At 51.0% G+C, this 12,500-nt stretch overlaps 1 pseudogene; it reads right to left on the bottom strand.

Moving 5' to 3' along the window:
• Window positions 1–462: 462 nt before the first annotated feature.
• On the bottom strand, window positions 463–554 carry LOC138380382 (small nucleolar RNA U13; annotated as a pseudogene).
• Between the last annotated feature and the right edge of the window lie 11,946 nt (window positions 555–12,500).

Raw genomic sequence — 12,500 nt, 5'->3', positions numbered from 1 at the left:
ACCTGGCGTGACTTTCATCGCAATCTCCCCCCCCCCCGGACACACACACATAGAGACACACCCTCCCGGCAGGGAGCACCCTGAGTGGTCGAACAGATGTCGCTGCTGCATGCGGCCTCCGCATGGGTTCGCTGGTTGACCAGATGTCTGGTCCTTGGGTGGTTGACCAGATGTCTGGTCTGTGGTTGTCATCCTGACAGGGAGGCTTCGGGACGGATTTGGTCTCTCTGGCCTCGCTGCCCCTAGGGGTCACCCTGCGATCGGTATTCTTCTCGCGCGGGGCGAGGGGCGCTCCGGAGCATTCCTCTCCTCTCGGAGTTTCTGTCTGCAGTCTCTCGACTTGCTCTCACTCCCCTACCCTGCTGTGTGACTTTCTTTTTGGTCCTTTCATTTTATCTATTCTCTCTTTGCCTTTTCCTGCGCGCCTTTCCGCTCCCCCCCCCCCCCGGATTCATGGTTTCACGTCACGCGGGTGACGTGCCGACACACCAGGAGGCCCTTCTCACACGTGCTCGTGAACACGCAATCAACACGTTTATGAACTAGAAAGGGATCTGGTGTGACTTTGCTATTATTTCCCCTCCCCTCCTCCCCGCGCTGAGAATGAGTTTCCCCGGGCTCGTGTGCCCGCCTGGGAATCGGCTGCAGACGCCATGGCCCCGGGTCGACCACATGTTGCTCTGGGGTCCACCAGATGTCTCTGGCGAATTGGGGCCCTAGGTGCTTGTGACGGTGTGGTCACTAGGTGTCGCTCTGGGCTCAGTATTCTTCCTTCTCGCTGTGACTTTGGTCTCTTTTTTTCGAAATTTCTTTCTTTCTTCCTCTTTTGCCCTGTTTCCATTTTCCCTTCTTAATCTCTTTCTCTCTTTTTGTTGCTTTTTTTCCACGGCAGATGGGTGATGTGTGTGTGGAGGAAACGCGGCGTCAGGGAGAAGACACATCTCACACGTGCTCGGGAACACCCGATCGTCACGCTTCTGAGTACCGACCGATGGATCTGGTCCCGAATTTTTTAATAGTTTTCTCCTCTCTCTCTCTCTCTCTCTCTCTCTCTCTCTCTCTCCCCCCCTTCCTTCTCTTTCCTTTCTCTCCCTTCCTTTCTTTCTTTCTCTCGCTCTCTCGCTCTCGCTCTTCTTTTCTTTCTGACAGAGTCTCTCGTTCTGTTGCCCTGGCTAGAGTGCCATGGCGTCAGCCTAGCTCACAGCAATCTCAAACTCCTGGGCTCAAGCGATCAGACTGCCTCAGCCTCCCGAGTAGCTGGGATTACAGGCATGTGCCAGCATGCCCAGCTAATTGGATATACGTGTGTGTGTGTGTGTGTGTGTGTATATATATATATATATATATATTTTTTTTTTTTTTTTTTTTTTTTAAACAGAGTCTCACTCTGTTGCCCAGACTAGAGTGCCGTGGCGTCAGCCTAGCTCACAGCAACCTCAAACTCCTGGGCTCAAGCGATCCTACTGCCCCAGCCTCCCGAGTACCTGGGACTACAGGCATGCGCCACCGTGCCCGGCTAATATTTTTCTGTATATATTTTTAGATACTGTTTCTGTATATATTTTTAGATATATAGTTTCTTTCTATTTTTAGTAGAGATGGGGGTCTCGCTCTTGCTCAGGCTGGTCTCGAACTCCCGACCTTGAGCGATCCACCCGCCTCTACCTCCCAGAGTGCTAGGATTACAGGCGTGAGCCACCCCGCCTGGCGTGTACGTTCTGTATTCACAGACAGACGGAAGGCAGGGAGAATGTTACCCTTTCAAAGCCCGCCCTGCTCGCCTCTCAGCCCACCGATGGCACTCTGAATCCCGTGGCATTCCTTCACTCAGCTGAATTCTTCAGCACCCGACCCCCCCCCCCCTCGCCCCACCCCCGTGCCACGGGAGTTCGTTCTCATGGCAGAGCCATCGAGGCTGTTGCCACACGTGTTGTAGGTGCCTAGGCAGACTGTGCCCTGGCCCCGAGGAGGTACGGAACCGCCTATCGCCTCGGGAGGGAGGGACAAGATGTGTCCGTGTCCAAGGCGACGTCCTGTCGATCACGAGGAGGCCTGCAAAGGCTCGTATCTGCCAGGCATTGAGCCACATGACATGAAACACCGGTGTGTTCCTTCACTTAGGTGGTGTCGCGTGTTGATACTCACAGAGGATGATAAACCCACTCGCATGCCGGCTGAGCCCCCTGTGTCTCCTCCTCTATCCACTGAGGGAAAAAACCGCAACGAAAGGTAGAGAACCACAGGGTGGGAAGAGAGCCCGTCGCTCTCCCTATGTGACCGTCCGGAGTGCTCGTTCAGATGGGAGGAGGTGTGTTTGTGTGTGTATGTGTGTGTTTCATTGATTTTGGTGCCATCTTTTCTCTGCAGCTGCGTCAGAGGACAGCGATTTTTCCGATTTTCACTCCGCTGAGTGAATTGCCTTTTGAAGAGAATGTCCACAGGAAGCCTACGGTTCTCCCGCGTGGGTGGCCCTCCTCTAGAAATGAATCTCGTTTCTTGAACGGAGGGGACTTGTTGACGCCATCATGCTTTCGGGACGACTTCTCAGACGCTAGCTTTGGACCGCAACATAGGTGCCCCCCGACATTGCCTCAAGGGTTCCGTGGTGCCTCCTGTCAAGAGACCCCACCGACCGTCCCCAGCCTGCCCGCTCAAGGGAGCCGGGCCCCTTCTGATCTGTCCGCCCGCCGTGAAGCTCCCTCCCGAGGGTCGGAAAGCCCACCTGTTTCCCAGTTCGGTTGAATGATGGGGCACCCGGGCAGGGCACTGGCACCGAGTGACTCCATTCTGAGTCTGTCTGCTCTGTGGGGCGGGGGCGGGTGGGAGGGGGGGCAGTTCCGTCTCGACCGGTGGCCTCCTACCGACTGACTCTATGGGACGGACCATTCTCACTCAGGATCGTGTAACCTTCTTGGCCTAGGCACATCCCGGCACTGAAAGCCACTTTTCGGGGACACTCTCCCACGTACAGATAGATGGCCTGCACGAGTGCTCTTCCTTTCTCGAAACACTGGAAATCTGTCCTCAATTTTACCTGACCTACCTGACGGTGTGTGATAAAGGAGCATAGAACCCTCAGCCACCCTCCACCTTCCCGCTGCCACGAGAGACAGTGCCGAGCGTGAAATTCTATCCCTGACTCTCTGTGTCCACCGTTCTCTGGGTAGGGAAAGAACTTAACCAGATAGGCCCTATCGGTCGCTTATCTGTTCTGATAGTTTTGTGGCAGCCATTTCTTTCCCCCTTTCTTTTCTATTTCTGTCTCTCTCCCCCACCCCCGCCCCCAAATTCTTTCTACGAAGACGTTTAGGATGTCAGATTCTGGCCACATGCCCCCCCTAGGCATAGGGGGGCCAGCATAGACAAAGGTCTTCGGTACCAAGTGTTCATTCCACGGTGACAGATATTGCCACTCTTGTATTGACCAGGGCGAGATCGTGAGTGGGTCAACTCTGAAACTCCCTGTACTCTACTTCTCTCTTGGGTAGGTCCCTGCCCCAACCCTCCGGCTTCTAGCACACACCCAGGGGCACTCTCTCCTCTCTGGATAAAGTTCCAGATGATCCGATCCGCTCCGAGGCGGAAGGGGAGCTGGCCGGGCCACCCACTGTGCGCCCCACCCCCACCCCGCCCCACCCCCGTCAGTCATAGGGTCCGTTCTTTTCAGGATGACACCGGCAGCGGTTGCTGGGTGTCACCTTGCGGCCACTTTGATCAGACCTCGGGATCTGGAAAGTCAGGTGACGTTGGGAGTTTAAGAGCTGACTCCCGGGAGGTGTGGAGGGCGGGGAGGAGAGCACGGTCCGGACGGTCCCACCCTCTTCTTCCCGGGCCCGCAGCTCTGGGCCCGCCCGGGGCAGCCCTAGCCTCTAGCGGGTCTCCGCCCACCCGCCCTGTTGTCTGCGGGAGGCGCCCCTCCTCCCGCTCTCTGCCTCCTCCCGGGACCGTAGGCCTCTGCCCGTCGTCTTTTTTATTTTTATTTTTTCCCTTTTGTTTGTTTCTCTTTTATCTTGTTTTTTAGGCTTATCGAATATCATGTCGTATAAAAACTTAAATCACAGAATGAATTATATTATATAACAAGATGTGGCTTTTTATCCTACGCCGAGAACGATGAATTTTTCTCTTCGTGTCCATTTTCCTGTCCTGGAAGAAATACAAAGTTGCTCGTGATACTTCCCCATCATCTTCCAGTTTCCCCCACTGTCAACACGATGTATTCGATCGTATATCTTTGTGTGTGCACGTGGGCGCCTGTACCTATTTCTTTTCGGCATCAGTCTCAGGTCTTTTGGCACCTAGGGGGGAAAAAGGAGAAACCAATAAAGGACAGAAAGACGTTCTGTCGTTTTACGCTCCCCATCACCACCACCACCACCACCACCACCACTTTTGGGAGCTTGTAGTCTGGCCTATGTCCCCAAGGCAGGTTAAATCTTTTCTTAAAACTCCCAAGTGGTCCCCTGCCCCGCCCCCCCCCAGGTGGGCGGCCGGCAGAGTTCACAGGCTTTGTTTTTGGCAGAGCCTGGATGATTGAAATAATTAACCACAATCATCGCTAAAGCTGAGAACCCCTCCCCCCCTCATTAAAAGCTCTGTATTTCTGCCTAGCCCTGTGTTCGGGGAAATTCGGAGGCTTGAGATGGGAAGGTCTACCCTATTTTCTCCTTTACCGGCAAAATAGACTCTCTCTTTCCTTCCTCCTCAAACAGCTTGTCCTCGTTATTCGGCCTCGTGGGCAGGTGGCCGAGCTTTCGGTAACACCAAGTCTTCTAAGTTGTGTTGTGTTATCGGTCTTGTTTTCTTTCTTTTCTTTTCTTTTCTTTCTTTCTTTTTTTTTTTTTTTTTTTTTTTTTTTTGAGACAGGATTTCTTTCACTCTGTCCTCTCCCAGGCCGCCTTGGCCTGATTGTAGCTCACAGCAAGCTCCAAATCCAGGGCTTAAGTGATCCTCTCTGCCTCAGCCTTCTGAGTAGCTGGGACTATAGGCAAATGCTGCCACACCCGCCATAATTTTTCTTTTTTCTTTTTTTTTTTTTTTTTTTTTTTGTTGGTAGAGATGAGGTCTCATCGTGTTACCCAGGCTGGTCTCCAGCTGCTGGGCTCAAGTCACGCTCCCGTCTCTGCCTCCCAAGTTGCGGGGATCACGGGCATGAGCCACCATGGCCAGCCAGGTTATTTAAAGGCGATCGCTTTGCTATCCTGATACAAAACCCCAAATGTGCGAGTTTAAGGCACCAGACGGAGGGAGTCCCCACACTACATTGTCACGAACATTGAGGGTGGCTCACGAAACAGCTGGGATGTGGCCACACAGTAGTGATCGAGGCGATATATTCTAGTGGGATAGCAGAAATATAGAATGTCCTGAAGACACTAAATGTCGGAATGCCACAGCAGTCAATGGCTGACAAACTTCCATTCCATTGTGTCATGGTAGGCGGCTTACTTTTCTCCTGCTCCCTCGGTATGATTAAGGCCTGACGTAGAAAATGTCTACGTCTCATCCAAATCCATCGAGACGATGGAAGGGGGAACTGGGAGAGGAATAAAGAAAAACAAGAGAGGGAGAAGCGAAACAAGAGAGAAGGGGGCCGAGGAGGAGAAGGAGGAAACTGCCTCCCCTGTCCCCATGCTACCCAATTAATAAATGAAGAATGGCCTCTTCCCTCCTCTTCCCAACCCCTAACTATGCCTGGAGGTGTATCGTAGGCCTACAGTCCTAAGAAATGTACAACTACTGATAGTAATGGGAAGAAATGCAGTCTAATAGGTTTCTGTGCAGTGGGACACCCAGGCCAGGGCACTTACGGTGAATGGAGCTTGCAGGGCGGGCGGGAGGTTGCTCTGGGTGAGTCTGTGAGTTGGCGGTGAGTGGTGAGTGAATGTGAAGGCCTAGGACATTACTTACTGTAGGTTTTCATAAACCCTGGACACTTAGGCCGCACGACATTTACCTTTAGAAATTTCTTTCTTCAATAATACATTAACCTTAGCTTACTGTAAGTGTTTTCACTTCATAAACTTTTCCATGGTGGTTTGGTTTTTTTTTTTTGTCTGTCTGTTTGTTTGTTTGTTTGTTTGTTTGTTTTTCTTTCTTTTAAACTTTTGGACTCTTTGGCAACACCACGACTTAAAACACAAATGCGTTGCACTGTTGTACACAGATATTTTCTTTCTCTGTGTCCTTATGTGTTCCGTAAGCTTTTTCCTACTTTTAAAGTTTTTATCGTTCTATGCACTTTTCAAAATAATAAAAACTAAAACAGAGGGGGGGGTGGGAGAGGGAAGAAGAGAAATACACACACATGAATATGTTTCCCAAGTGAACTGAGGAAGGGGGCCGAGTCAAGGTTCTCAGGGAGCCACCAGTGATGAAACGGTCAGGCTCAGAATCAGCATTGCAGAGTGGCTGCAGAGCCGGGGGGCCTGGACTGGCTACCTGGACGACACTCCGTGTTTGGTAACTTGGCGAGTCATAAATCCTCTTGAGCCTCAGCCTCTTCATCTGCAAATGCAGAAATCATGGTGCCTACCCCACAGGGATATTGGGCAGAGTGAAAAAGCAAATGCAGGCAAAGCCCGCAGAAGCACGCGTGGTAAACAGTAAGCCTTTAATCGTGGTCACAGTCGTTGTTATAGGATCATCTTCCTATGTCCTTGTCTTTTAAAGATTAGCAGAACCTCCCAGAAGATGAGAATGGGCTCCCCCTGAGCAAGTCTCGGCTGTAAAGTCACAGGCATGTTGAGCATGTGGCACAGAAGGCAGAATAAAAACCTGATCCCGGAACATTATGTTCCTGCAGGACATGAAATCATTGAAGGTATGGGAAATCCTACCTCATATCCGTTTTACTAGAACACCTATGATTGCGTACGCACATGGACGCACGCGCACCCCAAACTTTTTGAGCTTCACAAAACAGCGTAACCAAGGAACACACTATGATGCTTCTTAGCGATCTATTTAGGCCCAGGTTACTCGTCACTCTGAGCCTGCCTCCTTATCTGTCCAATGAGAATAGTGTTTGTCACAATTATCGTCATCGTCATCCTACCTAACGCTTCTGGTAAAATTGAAGTGTGAGAACACCCGCTAGACAGAAAATCCATGTTATCTCTCAATTTTTCTTCCTCCTGATTTCTATCTGAATCTGTGAGCTCGCTTTGGTTCACTTCGGTTTTTCAAGAGGCTCCGGTTACCTTCTCTCCCACCTATATCGGATTGGGTCTGACGGAAGAAAGAAGGAAAAAAAAAAAAAAAAAAAAACAAACATAGTAAAGAAAGCAGAACAACATTTGTTTCTGAAGCAACCGATCAAACATTGCTGATGAGCCGGTCTTTTCTATTTCAGTAAACCAAGGAGGCCTATTGTCACGAGGATGTGAGGGGCCCGGGTAAGATTGGATGATTACCCCTAAAGGAGACAAAGCAGACAGACTATGGCACATGTGATCTTAGCCAAGAGAATAAACAGTGACCTCTCTGCCGAGTTGGGCCTTAGCATACCAAAGGGAAATAAAGGTGTAATAGGATGCTCAATTTTTACTCTGGAAACAGAGGTTGGTTGGGCACTGAACTGAGAACACTGAATTTTTTACCCTCCTTGATATTCACATAGGCTTAGAGGAGGCAAAAAAAAAAAAAAAAAAAAAAAGAATACTGAGCCTATAAGTCATCCCTAAAACTCGGATTTTATGTTCCCTTGCCTTTTCATAACTGAGCAACACACAACATTAAAGAATGGACACAGGCCGGACGCGTTGGCTCAGGCCTGTAAACTTAGCACTCTGGGAGGCCGAGGCGGGAGGATCGCTCAAAGTCAGGAGTTCGAGACCAGCCCGAGCGAGAGTGAGACCCCCCGCCCCCGTCTCTACTAAAAATATAGAAAGAAATTGTCCAGACAACTAAAAATATATAGAAAAAAATTAGCCGGGCATGGTGGCACATGCCTGTGGTCCCAGCTCCTGGGGAGCCTGAGGCAGGAGGATCGACTGAGCCCAGGAGTTTGAGGTTGCTGTGAGCTAGGCTGACGCCACGGCACTCACTCTAGCCCGGGCAACAGAGTGAGACTCAGTCTCGGGGGGGGGGGGGAACCCAAAAACAAACAAACAAACAAACAAAATAAAAAACTGGAAGGGACACAGACTTCCACAGGTTTGTGTGTGGCCCCTTTTACTTATTAACGCTACAGGACCTTAATTATTTGTGCTCTGAATCTGATATTCAAATTATCCTTGTGGCCAACGCGTTTGAACAGTAGATGGTAGGGGAAGAAGAGTTCACCTCCTGAATAGATGACAAGTAACGGGAGTACTGGTGAAATTACAAGTGGCTTACGTTTACACACTGAAAATCCCAGTTAGCCGCTACCATGAGTTCAAAGAAGAGATCTAAATTTCTGACCCTATGACCCTAAAAGATATTTCCTCCCATGGTGTCACAGATAAAAATAAAACTGCATCCTAGCACTTTGGGAAGCCTAGGGGGAAAGGATCGCTTGAGGCCAGGAGTTTGAAGTTGCAGTGATCTATGATGATGCTACTGCACTTTAGTCTGGGAAACAGAGTGAGGGCCCGTCAAAAGAAAAAAAAGAAAGAGACAAAAAGAAAGAGAGAGAGAGAGAGAGAGAGAGAGAGAGAGACAGGAAGACACAAGGAAAGAAAGAAAGAGAGAAAGAAGAGAGGAGAAGAGAAGAGAAGCGTCAATCTATCCATTGCATTTTCTACCCTTTAGGTGACTGGGCTTCAGCAGGGTGATGTGATCTGACAAAGTTCATGTTGCTAAGAAATAAAGCACTGGGGTTCAAACTCTGAGTTTTCAAAATCCAGCATATCCCCCTACCCACCATACCGTGCCACCTCTGAGAGTGGATATCTCACAGAGGAGAGCTGTGGAGGCCATTCTTGGACAGACAGAGTCAAGTAGTGGAGACCATGGAGTCTCTGCTCTGCAGCCAGTCTAGAGACATATGGAGCCATTAACACTGCTTGTGAGGAAAATACCATGTCATAGGGAAACAGAAATATTTTCCGCCTTAGGCAGATACAATTTAGGAAAAGACCCGAAACCCCTCTTCCTCTAACAGTGCTTTCTGGTCAGATGCTGACCCCTTCGATTCACAGATTCAGATACATCATTCAATGCAAGCATTGTCAACAAGTCACTCTTTGCAGCTTTCTGAAATTTCTCGGATATAGCATACTTGTAAAGATGATCACTTATGTGAAGACACCACCCCTCCAGAAAAACAAAAACAAAACCAAAACAGAAGCCCACTTTTCTCTGCTGTGAAAACCAAGATCAGCTTTTATGAGATCCACTAAATTCACACAAGAAGTAAAATATAATCATACTGATATATGCAATTTTTCTCTTAGAACAGAATGCATGGTGCTCCTTATCGTCTCAGATACTGTCAACAGAAAGCACGCGGTGGATGAACAATCTCCGTGAGCTTTTCTACAGAGATGGGGGGGGTGTGTGTGTGTGTGTGTGTGTGTGTGTGATAAATAATGAGGGTTGAGGAGCAGATAAATGACTGGGGGAAAACAACAACAGCAACAACAACAAAAACCACTTCCTGGTTCCTCGATGCAAGCATTCATTTAAAGGGTATACTCGTATGTATACCTAGGTGGAAAGTGGAAGCAGCTTTAAAAAAAAAAAAAAGAAAAATTGCTGCGAGCCCTGGTTATGATACGGCAATAAGCGCTAGCTCTTGGAAGGTGTAAAACATATTCACGGTGGCTTACGCCAATTTGGGATGTACAAAGACGAGCTTGAGCACCACCACCAACCAAAAATATGAATGAATACCTGGCTAGCGATCAGGATCAGACATAATAGAAAAGAAAAAGCTCCCAAGGCTAAAATAATGTGAACACGATTGACTCGTCCATGGAAAAGAACCCCAAATCACTGCAAAATAATTTAAAGAGTTTTATTCTGAGCCCAACGGCCGTGATCATGGCCCAGAGAGCTACGCCCAAGAAGCCTTGAGCAAGCGGACCCATTGTGGTGGGGTGGGTTACAGTTTGGCTTCATACATTTTAGGGAGACAGGAATTACATGTAAAATCACAAATCAAAACATGGAAGGGGTACATTGGTCTGGGCTGAAAAGGCAGGACATCTGGCAGTTGGGGGGGGCGGGGGAGGGAGGGTGCGGTGTTTACAGGTTTACAGCTGGGTTTAAAGATTCTTTGATTTGCAATTGATGACATAAATGAACCTCTGCCTAAAGGCTTTGCATCATGTTTTCAGTTAAGGTAAGGAGGTCTGCTAATCACAGACAAGCCACTGGACAGTTTACCCAAAACTCAAGTGCCCTGTAGTTCAGTAAACGGTTGGCCTGCTAGATATGCGTTAAGCTTTGTCTTGCCTGGCCTTAGGCCCGTCGGACATTCAGTATCTCATTGTTATAAAATCTGACTCCATCAGGGAGGAGTGTCTGACTTCCCCTGTCCTTGCGGGGCAGCAGCTCAGGTTTAAGGGTTTTTCTAGGGTTCCCTGGGCCAACCACGGGACGGGTCAGCTGGCGGTGGCGGGCGGGGGGCGGCTTAAGATTTTATTTTAGTTCATAGACTCCAGAAATGGTGTTTCCCTGGGAAAGGCACACGAGTTCATGAAAAGCTTTCATTCAGTTGGTCTGGCTCCTCCCTGAGGTCGTCTCCCTGCCCCCCACTCCTCCCCTCCCCTGGGGCTGGAGCGGGGGGGGGGGGGGGAGGGTGAAGGCCCAAGAGGAGAGGCGCGTGGGGGAGGTGCCGCTCCCAGAACCAGAGACTCGTCTGGGCCCCACGTAACCCAGCCACCGCGACCGCTTCGCCCGAGGAGGTGCCCAGCAAGTCGTGCTTCTGCCCCTCGGGATTGCCTGCGGGCTGGGGGCGGGGTACGAGCTCCCGGCCCAAGAGGGAAACCCCTAGCCTGGCCGCACAGATGGCCGGGCCCCCGGCGGAGCCCTTCCGCCGGTTTCCACCCCTCCCCCACTCACTGCGCTGACTGCGCATGCGCGCTCGCACGTAGCCGCCTCGGGCTTCTCTCGGGCGGAGCCGCTTTCAGCCGCGACCCCGCCCCGCGAGCTGACTGTGCATGCGCGCTTGCACGTAGCCGCCTCGGGCTTCTCTCGGGCGGAGCCGCTTTCAGCCCCGACCCCGCCCCGCGAGCTGCCGCTTCCAGGCGGCACACCGCATGGGGGAGGGGACGGAGCTCTAAAGAAATCAGTCCCCTCCGTCTCCTGCCTCAGGAAAAGCCCCAAACCCTTGGAGAACTGCCACCCACCGCCACTACCGTGTGTGGGGGGGGGGCGGGGGGGCTGGGTCTTTACTTTGTGTCCTCCTTGTGGCCCAGTCCAAGGCGGCTGGGCTGCCAAACAGATCGTCTCGAGAGGGAGGCAGGAAGGGCCCAGGTCTGGACAGGGGTGGATTGGACCCCTCCACCCTGGGGTGTGGACTTGTGACCGAAAGCTCAGCTGCTTGTCCACGAGGCCGAATAACGAGGACAAGCGGTATGAGGAGTAAGAAAACAGAGAGTCTACTTTGCTGACAAAGGAGGAAATAAATAGGGTAGAGCTTCTCAGTCTCAAACCCCCAAATTTCGTGAACATAGGCCTAGGCAGAAATACAGAGGTTTTAAAGGAAGGAGGGTTGGTTCTCAGCTTCAGGCAATTACTGCAGTTAGCTGTTCTAAAGGTCCCGTCTCTGCTGAGAAGAAAGCCCTTGAACTCTGTGGGCCGCCCACCCTGGGGGCCACCTGGAGTTATAACCAAAGAGTTAACGTGCCTCAGGGATGCAGGCCGGGCTGCAAGTTCCCAAAAGCCTGGGGGAAGTTTTAAAAAGACAGAAAATCTTTCTGCCCTCTTCCCCTCCCACCCCCCCACAAAGCCATTTTCTCTGGTGCAGACTCGGCACCCTCCCCGTGCAGGCCTGTTTGTCCTCAATCATCTGTGAGGTTCACGAGGAGGAGATGCTCTCTCGCTCTCCCCACCCTCTTTCTTCCCTTAGGAAATCCTCAGCGCTGTTCCACACACTCAAGGTGGCGGGCCTGCTCCGGCCACCAGCCACCTCTTGTGCCACCTCCCCCCCCCCCCCGCCCCCAACGGAGTAGGTGTACAGACAGGAGCACACTTTACTGGAGGGCGCCTGGGGATGAAGAGTTGTGGTGGCCAAATGGGGGATGCGGGGCGGGGAGGAGAGTGGCTGGCATTTGGCAAAGAGTGACACGGAGTGGCCATCCAGGCTTGTCTGAAAAGTGGGACTACGAGCCTGAGAGCGCCGACGGAGTCGATGGACATGGTCACTGCTGTGGGATGTCTCTTTTACCACGATGTAACACCAAAGCAAACCCCTGACCCGCTGGGTCGGAGAAGGCCTTGTGGGCAATTTAGAAAAGCCATGGCGTGGCCATTTGGAATACTTCCTGCCTCTCCGGGAATCAAAAATTAGAAAGGACCATGGGTTCTGTATTAACGTACCAAAGGCAGGGAGAATTTTAGCCTTTTAA

This window comes from Eulemur rufifrons, unplaced genomic scaffold (genome assembly GCF_041146395.1).
Source record: "Eulemur rufifrons isolate Redbay unplaced genomic scaffold, OSU_ERuf_1 scaffold_389, whole genome shotgun sequence".
NCBI lineage: Eukaryota > Metazoa > Chordata > Mammalia > Primates > Lemuridae > Eulemur > Eulemur rufifrons.
This window is presented reverse-complemented; position numbering and strand designations above follow the sequence as displayed.